The 14,624-nt window shown below is 40.2% G+C and overlaps 1 protein-coding gene across 1 annotated transcript in view; it reads right to left on the bottom strand.

Annotated features, from left to right (window-relative positions):
- Positions 1–10,783, bottom strand: part of LOC123763767 (uncharacterized) — a 199,531-nt gene extending 188,748 nt beyond the window's left edge. Inside the window, exon 1 of the mRNA XM_069302051.1 lies at positions 10,651–10,783. The gene's annotated coding sequence lies outside the window, so the exon portion shown is untranslated. The remainder of the gene's footprint in view (positions 1–10,650) is intronic.
- Positions 10,784–14,624: the final 3,841 nt, after the last annotated feature.

Raw genomic sequence — 14,624 nt, 5'->3', positions numbered from 1 at the left:
GTGACATTTTATACTTATGTTCTTATAGAACATTCTATTGCGAACACATTGGTACAAAAATGAAATACGTAAATCGAAAATTAATGTCAGGACAGTGAAAAGAGTATACACTTTTCAGCGTTGCTATTCGATCACCCGAAACGCCGCACTATTTTCTTAGGTTAAACCTTACCACTGGCTATCTTGGGACCCATGGCAAGATATATAATAACTTTTATGGTCAAATGACCAAAAATCCAACAAAACACTGAAAATCCTGGGGAAGAATTGACGTGGGATAGTCACTGGGCGCGAAGCACTGGTAAACTGAGTTTTTTTTTGTTTTTTTTTTATTATTTTCTACCACAGACGTGGCAAGACATTTACAATGCTAACCAGCTTATATACATTTTCTTTTGTCCTCCATGGACAGGGTTAGAGAAGTGTTAAACATATAGTTCAGGAGTTTATTGAACACTCAACCACAGAAGGTGATTCGGTGCTTTTAAAATGCTAAGCTAACCTACATACGTAAATACATAGATACACAGATTTACGTATCCCCTACATAAAGTGTTTGATGTCTTTTACATAGTGTCATTAACCCTTAAATGGCGTATGGCTATATACCATTTGACACCCACTGGCGCATACAAAAAAAAAAAAAAAAAAAAAATTCTTCCTAACCTGTTAATTTGTGTTCACTGATCATGGAAAAAATAATAAAAAAATCGTAAGTGGCATATATTGCCCGCTATAGGGCGGGGAAGTCTGGCAAATAACAGGCATTGACTCAGCGTGCGTCCCAGGCGGTCTGTTGATCGCCAGCTGTCAGGCCGGAGTTGCCACAAAGAGATGCTTACCTAATTATTTCAATGTCTCTGATTGATTTTTCATAGTTTTTTTGCTGTAATATTATTCAATAGTGTGTAGTTTGATATATTTATGTAATAAAATGAGTGAATCATCGCTGTACTCAAAAATATGGTGTGCATATTGTTGATTCAATTATGTTCATCAATCAGTGAACAAATACTTTGTCGATTATTACACTATATACACAGGTTATATATAAGTATCTGCATGTTTTGTTCACCATAACAAACCACTAAGTTGCTATTATGAGTCAAAAAGTAACGAGGAGTGACCGTTGTGTACCAGCCAGCCACTCACGCCCTCCCTCAAGTCACCTGACTCACCCACATTCTCCTCCCACAATACTGTTTTTGCTTTTATTCACTATATACAGACACTATATATAAGTACCTACATTCGTGTTCACCATAACAAACCACTAAGTTGGTATGCTGAGTGGCAGTGGCAGTGGCAGGCAGTGGCAGCCCACCACTGGCTGCCACTCCCTCCCTCCCTCACCTCACCTGACTTGCCACCATTCTCTTCCCCCCACCATACTGTTTTTGCTTTTATATACACACATTATATATAAGTATTTACATGTTTTGTTCACCATAACTGTACATCTAAGCTTGTATGGTGAGTAAAGGCACAAAGACGTAGGAACTCACACAGTCAGCTGATGGCTGTCGCCCTTAAGGCCAGATGCACTAATATTTCTCCTCCAACAATACTGTTTGTGGTGTTATTACGCTATATACACACATTATATATAAATATCTACCCGTTTTATTCACCATACTTGTACAAGTAAACTGGTACGGTGCCCAAAGACCATCGTGGTAACCAGTAAACAACACCGTCGTCTGCACGGTGGCTTCGTCTGCACGACGCCACCGCCCTAACCAAAATGGCGCCTCCTAACCTACTCCTCTTGCTGTTTATACCCTCTATACACACATTATATATAAGTATCTACATTTGTGTTCACCATACACTAAGCTGGTATGGTGAGTGCAGTCAATAAAAGGTGGCCACACACAGTCAGAAGACATCGCTACCACCCTCCCTCCCACAGCATTACTCCTCCCTCCATGGCGCACAGCGCTAAATATCACCACAATCCTGCTATTATCAGAACCCTGGTCAGTTTTATCACAGTCAGGGGTCTTCTGTATAATATCATCGCTACATACTAGCATGAACAAGTATATTATGGCATTTTTTGGCGATGCTGTGGTCACAAGTTGAACAGCAGTGCTGTGAGCTCATGCTGCGTGCGTCAGGCTTGGTAGCTCACTCAATACTGAGGCCCCTAACACCCGGGAGTTTGGCACACGATTTTTTTTAGAAAATGGCGTCTGTTTACAAGAGCCCTGATGAAGGTGTGGTGAACCCCGTGTATCTGTGGGCCGTTTAAATCTTGCGTAGTACTCCAAAGCATCACATGATGTGATGCGCAATTTACTGCAAGTCGGTCAAAGCATCATATGAAGCGATGCGCAATTGAAGGGTTAATGTACATTTACAAAGGTGAAATGTAATTCTGATCAGTTTCCATATATACTTTATACCCATACATATACATACACACACACATATACATGTGTATATGGTCCTGGGGACCATTCAGGCTTGTTCGCATATACATACATATATACACACACATGCATTCACATACATTTGTCTCATTTACTCTGACACGGTGAGATAGCTGATAAAGAAACTAGTGTGCAATTAAGCACTTAATCACTGAAGGTGATGAAGGTGCTTTTACAAGCTCAGGTTATATAGTTACATCATATATATACATTGTATAATTGATATATTACATGGTCCATCTTGGATACAAGTCCAATATATCATCAAGTGTTCCAGTACTCATATAGTAATTACAGAGTTCAGCATACCTTAGCCCAGGAGGGCGAAAGTCAGTCAGTATGGGACATTCTACAATATAATGTTCAAGAGAGTGCATGTTTTCTCTTTCACAAAGTTGAAACAGTGTGTACTCGACATTTGGATTTTGAGAAAGCTGCCAGATACGTCTATATCCCAGGTGTATTCTGGCCACTATAACATCACATTGCCGGGTTCTTGTTCTATTAGTCCCATATGTGAATGTCTCCTCACGATATCTATCAAAATATTTAATGCTACAACTTTCAGGTCTTTGTGAATTTGTTAGGTCGGTGAGATCTTCATTAGATATTTGTTTAAGTATTCTCTTTGTCACTGCTAATGAAACACCCGTATCAATTTCTACCACTGGTTTTCTGCAGGATGTCTTTGCAAGCATATCAACAGTGTCATGCCTTGAGATGCCAACATGTGATGGTATCCATAGGAATTTAATTTCAAATCTGTTTTCTTTAGCAGCTAAAACATTCATTCAAATATCACTGACTATTTTCTGGGTGTCACTACTATGTGCGTTCAATGCCAGGAGGAGTTACTCTGTGAGTCACAGTATATAAGTCCACTGACTTTGTCTTTTAAAAATTCAGTGGCAAGGTATATGCCTGCAAGTTCAGTTTGAGTTGTACTTGCCCAGTCATTGACGCGCTTCATTACTGTATGTACAAGAGAAGATTGTTCAAATATGTTACATGCACATCCGGTACATCGTCCACCTTCTTCTACAGAGCCGTCGGTATGGCACTGATAAACATCGTTACCCATACTCCGAGTACTTTCAGTGTTAACTGTTTTAATAATGTAGTGTGCACACTATCTTTCTTGGGCGCATTTACAAATACAACTGATAGATCCCAGTTATCCCATGGAGTAATTGGTTGATTAATCATTAGTTGAGTTGGGTACATATTTAATATTTTGATGAAGTTGGCTACCTTGTAGAACCAATATACATAATCAGATTTCGTTCTTCTTCTTCTATAGACCTCAGGTGAGTGCAGCATATTAGAAAGTTTAGCTTGAAATTTCATGTGTTGTCTAGATCTACTCAATGCCTTCACGCCGAAAACTGTGCTAATAGACAAAATTCCTCTCACTTATGGTAGGTAATTTTAACTCTGCTCTCATATTAACTATTCTCATGGACTTTGGAGCCCCAACAATGAGACGCATAGTTTCATTTTGCAAGGTTTCAAGAGATTTCAGCTCTTTGCCAGTATACAGTGTGAGATGTAGAGCATTGTAGTCAATCACAGAGCGTATAAATGATACATAAAACATTCTAGCAAGTCTCACGTTAAGTCCATGATTGACACCAACAAGGACCCGCAAGGGCTTTAATCTCTCCCAAAATCTTCTCTTGAGAGAAGAAAGGTACCCAGGGTCATTAATGGGGACACCAAGGGTATCTGTAAGACTCGCAGTTCTCAAGTGCTTGCCCATCTATATGACAATTGGCTGGTGGAATACCACATGGAATGAGGGCATGAGTTTTCTGTACAGAGATAAGGAGGCCACATTCCTCAGCTCTAGTAGCAAAAGCGTCGAGCAGAACTTGCATTCTAGGCTCGGAGGCAGCCTTTAAACATATATCATCAGCATAACAAATGACAGTGTCTTCATTATTAGTTGGAAGATCTTTAATAAGTTTATGCATCAGAACGTTGAACAACAAGGGACTGAGGACCCCTCCTTGTGGAGTTCCCAGTTCAAAGTGTTTGCTCTCTGTGCTTTTAACACCATTAAACAAAACATATGCTGTTCGATTAGACAAATAGCCCTTTATCCATTTCAGTAATTTTCCTTGTATTCCCAGCTCGGCAAACTGTTCCAGTATGATTTCTCTGTTTGCTGTATCAAAAGCTGCTGCTAGATCGATGAAGATTGTTTGAGGGGAAGCTTCAATATGTGCGAAGTACTCAGCAAAACAGTGTTGTGTACTGAGCCCAGGCATAAATCCAAACAGTTGGGGTGACAGGTGCCCCTGTATAGAGGTGAGAGGCGACAATCGCCGTACCACCACGCGCTAGGTCAGCCTGTACGCATATCAACAAACTCGCCTTCCGAGGTAACCCTCGCCTTCCAAGACACATTTTCCAAGGAAATCCTGCTCGTATTCCGAAAAACTCGTATACAGGGACACTCGTATTCCGAGGTACCACTGTACTACCTAAACCTTACCCCCTAAATGTCAACCCCATGTCTTGCTATTTTCAAACAATACTGTTGACCATCTTTTATAATTGCTGATGTTTGCCATATTCCCCCACCCGCCCCCCTTTTTTTATTCCTTTTTCAACACAATTTATAATTTAATCTAAATTATTAAGTTTTAGTCCAAGTGTTTTTACCCCACACTTTACCCCTGTATAGGGGTGAGAGGCGACGATCGCCGTACCACCACGCGCTAGGTCAGCCTACAACTTAATTGAAGTTATGACAACCATGGGGAGTAGACCTTCAAAACCAGTCCAGATTCCCGGTGGAGGAGATTTCAGCAAATTCAACTTCAATAATAAACAGATAAACTGGGAGCAAATAATCCAGGACTTCACGGAAATAAACTGTTACTCAGATCACAACTTAATTGAAGTTATGACAACCATGGGGAATAGACCTTCAAAACCAGTCCAGATTCCCGGTGGAGGAGATTTCAGCAAATTCAACTTCAATAATAAACAGATAAACTGGGAGCAAATAATCCAGGACTTCACGGAAATAAACTGGGAAGAACAGCTAGAAAATGCAAACCTGAACCAGTGCCTGGAAAAAATAAGCTCAGTAGCACTAGAAATATGTTCAAACCGCATACCCCTAAGAAAAAAGAAGAAGAGATGCAGATTGGAACGGGAACGTCGTTCCCTATATAGGCGAAGAAAACGAATCGCGGAATAACTTGAGACTCGCACCCTATCTCAAGAACGGCGAAGAAGGTTAGGTAGAGAAATAGAAACAATTGAACGGAAGCTACAAGATTCATACAAAACCCAGGAGAGGCAAAGAGAGCAAAAGGCCATCAGTGAAATAGAGAGAAATCCAAAATATTTTTTCTCCTATGCAAAATCAAGATCAAAAACCACATCTAGTATCGGGCCACTGCGAAAGGGATATGGAACTTTCACCGATGACAACAAAGAAATGAGCGAGCTACTGAGGAAGCAGTACGACTCTGTTTTCAGCGAGCCATTAAACACACTAAAGATTGATAACCCAAATGAATTTTTCATGGATATGATACCAACATCAAATCATATATCAGACGTCACCCTATCCCCACTGGATTTTGAAGAAGCCATAAACAGTATGCCTATGCACTCTGCACTAGGCCCGGATTCTTGGAACTCCATATTCATAGAGAACTGAAAAAAACCCACTATCGCAGGCCCTCCACATTCTGTGGAGACAAAGCCTAGATACTGGCGTTATTCCTGATATACTAAAAACAGCAGAGATAGCACCACTTCATAAAGGAGGAAATAAGGCAGAGGCAAAAAATTACAGACCGATAGCACTAACATCGCACATCATAAAAATTTTTGAGAGAGTGCTAAGAAGTAAGATCACAAAATACATGGAATCACAGCATCTTCATAACCCCGGACAACATGGTTTCAGAACAGGGCGCTCTTGCCTGTCGCAGTTGCTGGACCACTATGATATGGCATTAGATGCTATGGAAGACAAAATGCTGATGTAATTTACACAGATTTCGCAAAAGCTTTTGGTAAATGTGACCATGGTGTTATTGCACATAAAATGCGTTCCAAAGGAATTACCGGAAAAATAGGCAGATGGATCTACAATTTCCTGACCAACAGAACCCAATGTGTAATAGTCAACAAAATAGAATCCAGCCCATCAACCGTGAAGAGCTCAGTCCCCCAGGGTACTGTGCTTGCTCCAGTACTCTTTCTCATCCTCATATCGGACATAGACAAGAACACAACCTATAGCACTGTATCATCCTTTGCAGATGACACTAGGATCTTCATCAGAGTAGGCAACATAGAGGACACGGCGAACCTCCAGTCAGATGTAGATCAGGTCTTTCTACGGGCTACAGAAAATAATATGGTGTTTAATGAAGATAAGTTCCAGCTCATGCGCTATGGAAAAAATGAAAATATAAAAACGGAAACCACGTACAAAACTCAGGCAAATCATAACATAGAACGAAAAGGCAATGTAAAGGATCTGGGTGTACTCATGTCGGAAGACTTTACCTTTAAAGAACACAATAAAGTAGCCGTCACAACTGCAAGAAAAATGACAGGTTGGATAACAAGAACTTTTCACACTAGAGATGCTATACCGATGATGATACTTTTCAAAACGCTTGTGCTCTCTAGAGTGGAGTACTGCTGCACAATGACAGCCCCTTTCAAAGCTAGAGAAATTGCTGACCTGGAGAGCATGCAGAGATCCTTTACTGCTAGAATCCACTCAGTAAAACATCTAAACTATTGGGACCGACTAAAGAGCCTAAAACTGTACTCCCTTGAGCGCAGGCGGGAGAGGTACATAATAATTTACACGTGGAAAATATTAGAGGGGCTGGTCCCAAACCTGCACACAGAAATAACATCACATGAGACCAGAAGACATGGCAGGATGTGCAGAATACCCCCGTTGAAAAGCAGAGGTGCAACAGGTACTCAGAGAGAGAACTCTATCAACATCAGAGGCCTGAGACTGTTCAACACGCTTCCACTACACATAAGGGGCATAACTGGCCGACCCCTCACAGTGTTCAAGAGAGAACTGGATAAGCACCTCCATAGGATACCTGATCAACCAGGCTGTAACTCATACGTCAGGCTGCGAGCAGTCGCGTCCAACAGCCTGGATGATCAGTCCGGCAACCAGGAGGCCTGGTCGATGACCGGGCCGCAGGGACGCTAAGCCCTGGAAGCACCTCAAGGTAAGGTAAGGTACCCGAAATGCTGTGCGTATCAGTGGCTTTAGGTATTGTATGTAATAGCTCTATCTATAAATCTAACATTATGTTTGTAACTCAACTTCTATGTATATATTTTTACCCAAATAAACATTTGAATTTGATTTTGAATGGGGGGGGACCTTCAACAAGCCGCCAGCTTCCTGTCCTCGTCGAGGCCACTATTGTTAGTGGATCTCCGGTAAACTCAGGTATACTGCTACATCCACCACAGTGACTGTATACTGCTACAATCATCACTCAGTGACTGTATACTGCTACAATCACCACTCAGTGACTGTATACTGCTACAATCACCACACAGTAACTGTATACTGCTACAATCACCACACAGTGACTGTATACTGCTACAATCACCAGTGACTGTATACTGCTACAATCACCACACAGTGACTGTATACTGCTACAATCACCACACAATGACTGTATACTACTACAATCACCACATTGACTGTATACTACTACAATCAGCAGTGACTGTATAATAGATTCAGATGTTTATTCAGGTAAGGTATATACATACAAGTGATGTTACATTAATGGATTGATATATAGATAGAGCTAGTACATACAATGCCTAAAGCCACTATTACGCAATGCATTTCGGGCAAGAAAACATAAATATCTAGAACTTAATACTAATTGAGCATAAAGAATAAAAAGTGTTGAGAACAAATACAAATAAAGATAAAAAAAGGGGGAACATGACTGTAAAAGCAGCACAAATACAATAGGTTGACAAACAGTGTTGATTAAAAAAAAAAAAAAAAGAAAATAACAGACATGGGTTGACAATAGAGGAGTGAGGTAGATTACAGGGAATTTATTAGGTAGTGTTTAGTTTTTATCTTAAACTGGTTGAGAGAGGTACAGTCTTTAACATGGTTGGGAAGGTCATTCCACATTCTGGGTCCCTTGATTTGTAGAGCATTTCTAGTTTGATTAAGACGTACTCTAGGAATATCAAAACTGTATTTATTTCTGGTGTGGTGCTCATGGGTTCTGTTACAACCTTCTATGAAGCTTTTAAGATCAGGATTGGCATTATAGTTTAGCGTTACTACAATACAATACTACAATCAGCAGTGACTGTATACTGCTACATTCACCACAGTGACTGTATACTGCTACAATCACCACACAGTGACTGTATACTGCTACAATCACCACACAGTGACTGCATACTGCTACAATCACCACACAGTGACTGCATACTGCTACAATCACCACAATGACTATACTGCTACAATCATCACACAGTGACTGTATACTAATACAATTACCACACAGTGACTGTATACTACTACAATCAGCAGTGACTGTATAATACTACAATCAGCAGTGACTGTATACTGCAACAATCACCACATTGATTGTATACTGCTACAATCACCACACAGTGACTGTATACTGCTACAATCACCACACAGCGACTGTATACTGCTACAATCACCACAGTGACTCTATACTGCTACAATCACCACACAGCGACTGTATACTGCTACAATCACCACAGTGACTGTATACTGCTACAATCACCACAGTGACTGTATACTGCTACAATCACCACAGTGATTTGATACCAAAGGATACCTGATCAACCAGGCTGTGACTCGTACGTCAGGCTGCGAGCAGTCACGTCCAACAGCCTGGATGATCAGTCCGGCAACCAGGAGGCCTGGTCGACGACCGGGCCGCAGGGACGCTAAGCCCTGGAAGCACCTCAAGGTAACCTCAAGGTAAGGTGACTGTATACTGCTACAATCACCACACAGTGACTGTATACTGCTACAATCACCACACAGTGACTGTATACTGCTACAATCACCAGTGACTGTATACTGCTACAATCACCAAACAGTGACTGTATACTGCTACAATCACCACACAGTAACTGTATACTGCTACAATCACCACACAGTAACTGTATACTGCTACAATCACCACACGGTAACTGTATACTGCTACAATCACCACACAGTAACTGTATACTGCTACAATCACCACAGTGACTACTGCTACAATCACCACAGTGACTGTATACTGCTACAATCACCACAGTGACTGTATACTGCTACAATCACCACAGTGACTGTATACTGCTACAATCATCACAGTGACTGTATACTGCTACAATCACCACAGTGACTGTATACTGCTACAATCACCACAGTGACTGTATACTGCTACAATCACCACAGTAACTGTATACTGCTACAATCACCACACAGTAACTGTATACTGCTACAATCACCACAGTGACTATACTGCTACAATCACCACAGTGACTGTATACTGCTACAATCACCACAGTGACTGTATACTGCTACAATCACCACAGTGACTGTATACTGCTACAATCACCAGTGACTGTATACTGCTACAATCACCAGTGACTATACTGCTACAATCACCACAGTGACTGTATACTGCTACAATCACCACAGTGACTGTATACTGCTACAATCACCACACAGTGTCTGTATACTACTACAATCACCAGTGTCTGTATACTGCTACAATCACCACACAGTGACTGTATACTGCTACAATCACCACACAGTGACTGTATACTGCTACAATCACCACACAGTGACTGTATACTGCTACAATCACCACACAGTAACTGCATACTGCTACAATCACCACACAGTGACTGTATACTGCTACAATCACCACACAGTGACTGTATACTGCTACAATCACCACACAGTGACTGTATACTGCTACAATCACCACACAGTGACTGTATACTGCTACAATCACCACACAGTGACTGTATACTGCTACAATCACCACACAGTAACTGCTTACAACTGAAACATTGTCCATATCTGAGCAAACTTTATGCAGACTCTGAGGCGGTTTACCTCCTTCGATCCTGCCCCTGGACGGTCTCCTACTTCATGGGAGATTAATGTTGGCCTTGGGGTATACCTCACCTCGGTAAACTGGCTGAGTTGATGTCAGGTGAGGAGGTCAGCGCCAGTGAACTCCACACGTCTCCTTTTGTTTACATGAGTTATCAATGGCGGCGCTGGGAGACCCGCTGCCATGTCAGACTCATACACGGAGAACTTCGCCTACTACAATATCATACAAAATACAACACATACTATGATCTAGTGGATGTATATGATATGGTGCACATATTGGTATATTATTTGTTTAATTCGAGTATAGGTATCACTTTTTACAGTAAAATTATTGGTGGTTGTTTTGATCATGAGTGATGCTGATATGGACGTTATTCCTTAAATGCGTCTTTTATCAAGGACTTGACGAATGCGCCACAGAGACATTAAAGGAATTTAATCCCAAATCCCCGTCCCATCTCAAATCCTTATCCTGGCCCCTTCCCAGTGCTATAAAGTCGTAATGGCTTAAATAGTAATTTCGCCTTAATAATTAATTAAAATAAAATAAATAAAATGTTTATTTAGGTAAGGTACATACATACAATAAATGTTTACAAAGATTGGTTGACTTATAGTAAGAGCTAGTACATACAATGCCTAAAGCCACTAGTACGCAAAGCGTTTCGGGCATATATGGCTTTATGGCGTTTGTTTCGGGCATATATGGCTTTATGGCCTTATGACGTTTCGGGCATATTTTTTTTTTTTTTTTTTGAGATATATACAAGAGTTGTTACATTCTTGTACAGTCACTAGTACGCGTAGTGTTTCGGGCAGGTCCCTGGAATACGATCCCCTGCCGCGAAGAATCGTTTTTCATCCAAGTACACATTTTACTGTTGCGTTAAACAGAGGCTACAGTTAAGGAATTGCGCCCAGTAAATCCTCCCCGGCCAGGATACGAACCCATGACATAGTGCTCGCGGAACGCCAGGCGAGTGTCTTACCACTACACCACGGAGACTGTCAGTATATAATTATTTATATACTTATTTATATAGATACAAGAAGGTACAGTACACGCTGTTTGTCGACAGAATTGTAATTGTCCTGCTTTTTCATCCATGTTCCCCCCCTTTTTATCTCTTTTTTTATTTGTTCTCAACTCATTTTATTCTTTATGCTCAATTAGTATTAAGCTTTAGTCATTAAAGTTTTACATGCCCGAAACGCTTTGCGTAATAGTGGCTTTAGGCATTGTATGTACTAGCCCTATCTATAAATCCATCACTCTTTGTAAAATCTCTTGTATGTATGTACCTTACCTTAAATAAACATTTGATTTGATTTGATTTGATTTGATACATTGGGTTTATATAACATAACACTGATGTTTTTGCGTTGACCGGACCACGGTCGTGTGCGGTCGCAGTATTGGCGCTCTTGGCGTCCGCTGCTTGGTGGGAGGAGGAGTATTGCCCCACACTCTTCTTTTACACGTGGTGATACTGGATATGGAGAGGATACAGGATACAGGATCATAGAGAGATATAGTGACAGAGATGACTACTGTGAATATACTTTTGCTCAGTTTACAATTAAATCCCTTAAATCCTCTTTGACTATTGGAGCCATCTATAGATTTCCCAATACTAACATAGCTTCTTTCTCAGACAACCTAAGGAATCTTATTATAAACAACAATCTCAACAAAAACCACATCATTCTGGGAGGAGACTTTAATATTGACCTGGGTCAACAAAATTGCTCTCAAGTTGACTATTTCCTTAACAGCATGAACTCCTGTATGCTAATCCCCACAATCACCAAACCTACCCGAGTCACTCAAACATCAGCCACTACCTTGGACCACATATGGACAAACATAACAGCTCCCCTTGTATCTGGTATAATCTACGACAGAACAACTGACTACTATCCTACCTTTCTCATAGCGAACATGGACATAACACCACCAAAAAGCAAGAAACTTTCATTTAGGCTACACAGTGAATCAGCTTTAGACAATCTTACAGAGGCACTTCACAATATTAACTGGGATTCTGAATTCAATAATACCCAGGATATAAATTCATTAGCTAACCTCTTCCTCGCTAGAACTCTAAGCCTCTACAACCTTCATTGTCCCCTTCTTACCAAGCAAGTAACTGACAAAAGATTAAACAATCCATGGCTCACAAGTGGCACTCTCAACTCAATCAGCAAGAAACATGAATATGAAAAGAAACTTAGGATTGGCCTAGTTTCAAAGGAAGTAGCTAAAAGGTACTCATCAATGCTTATCAGTATCATAAGAAAGGCAAAACTTGCATATTATGTGAATAGATTCAATGAAGCAAAAGGCAACATGAAAAACACTTGGAAAACTATCTCTAGTATCCTAGGAACTAAACAACACTCACATAACCAAATAAAACTCTACAAGGATGGGGATATACCGTCAACTGATTTAGAAATGGCAAATGAATTTAATAGTTTCTTTTCATCGGTTGGTGCTAATCTTGCCAGTAAAATCCCACAGACTCAGACACATATTAACACATATCTCTCAGGCAGCTATCCAAACTCTCTTCTCCTTTCAACAATCAGCCCGGCAGATGTTGTGTCCATCATACATTCTCTAAAAACCAAGGCAGGGAACACCAGTGAAATTCCGTTCATTGTATACAAGAGCGCCTCCCATGCCCTTGCCCCACCCATAGCTCTACTGTTCAACAAATCTATAGTGTCACACCTTCCCTGATATCCTCAAAGAAGCAAGAGTAACGCCAGTCCATAAAGGAGGCAATCCGGCGGACATAAACAATTATAGACCAATATCAAATCTATTAATTCTATCAAAAATATTTGAAAAAATTATTTACAAACAGCTCTATTCCTACCTTATTTATTTATTTATTTATTTATTTATTTATACATATACAAGAATGTACATAAGGAATGTGAGGATACAAATATGGTAATTACAGTCTTGTAAAGCCACTAGCACGCGCAGCGTTTCGGGCAGGTCCTTAATCTAAGAAAATTTTAAGGAGGTAAATACTTGCAAAATTTATAGACAAAAAATGATAACAGATTACATGAAATGAAAAAAAAATGAAGATGAGAGAAAATTGTAGGTACAGTATATTAAAGCACATAGGTAGCTAAGATTGATTGCAATGACAGCTTGAATGGTAGTTGACAACAAATTGGTAGGCACAATACAGCAGAAACAATATAAGATTGATTGCAATGACAGCTTGAATGGTAGTTGACAAAAATTGGTAGTCACAATACAGCATATGGCTAGCACATAAAAGAAGACAGCAATGAACACAATGATAAGGTTGTTTGATATTACATAAAAATTAGGAGATTGGGTAACACTAGGTACAGAGCAAATTTAAAGCTCAGTGTAGGAAACTAAGAAGATGAAGTTAGGTACTTTTTGGTTTTGCTTTTAAATAAGGCAAAAGTTTTACAGTTTTTCAATTCACTAGGGAGTGAGTTCCATAGACTAGGTCCCTTAATTTGCATAGAGTGTTTACACAGATTAAGTTTGACCCTGGGGATATCAAAGAGATATTTATTTCTGGTGTGGTGATAATGGGTCCTATTACATCTGTCCAGGGAGAGTTTCAGAGCATGGTTTCCATTTAAGAACAGGGTTTTGTAAATGTAGTTGACACAAGAGAATGTGTGGGAGTTAATATTTAGCAAGTTTAGGGATTTAAACAAGGGAGCTGAGTGTTGTCTGAAAGCAGAGTTAGTTATTATTCTGATAGCAGATTTTTGCTGTGATGATGGGCTTAAGGTGGTTTGCAGTGGTAGACCCCATGCACAGATACCATAATTAAGATAGGGGTAGATTAGTGCATAATATAGTGAGAGGAGAGCAGAGTTAGGAACATAATATCTGATTTTGGAGAGTATACCAACTGTTTTAGAGACTTTCTTAGTTATGTGTTGAATGTGGGTGCTGAAGTTGAGTCTCTTGTCTAGGAATATGCCAAGAAACTTGCCATCATTTTTATTACTGATGTTAATGTTGTCTA

The sequence above is a fragment of the Procambarus clarkii genome, chromosome 5 (assembly GCF_040958095.1).
Source record: "Procambarus clarkii isolate CNS0578487 chromosome 5, FALCON_Pclarkii_2.0, whole genome shotgun sequence".
NCBI classification, from domain to species: domain Eukaryota; kingdom Metazoa; phylum Arthropoda; class Malacostraca; order Decapoda; family Cambaridae; genus Procambarus; species Procambarus clarkii.
The sequence above is the reverse complement of the archived record's forward strand: the minus strand, read 5'-3'. Positions and strand labels throughout refer to the sequence as shown.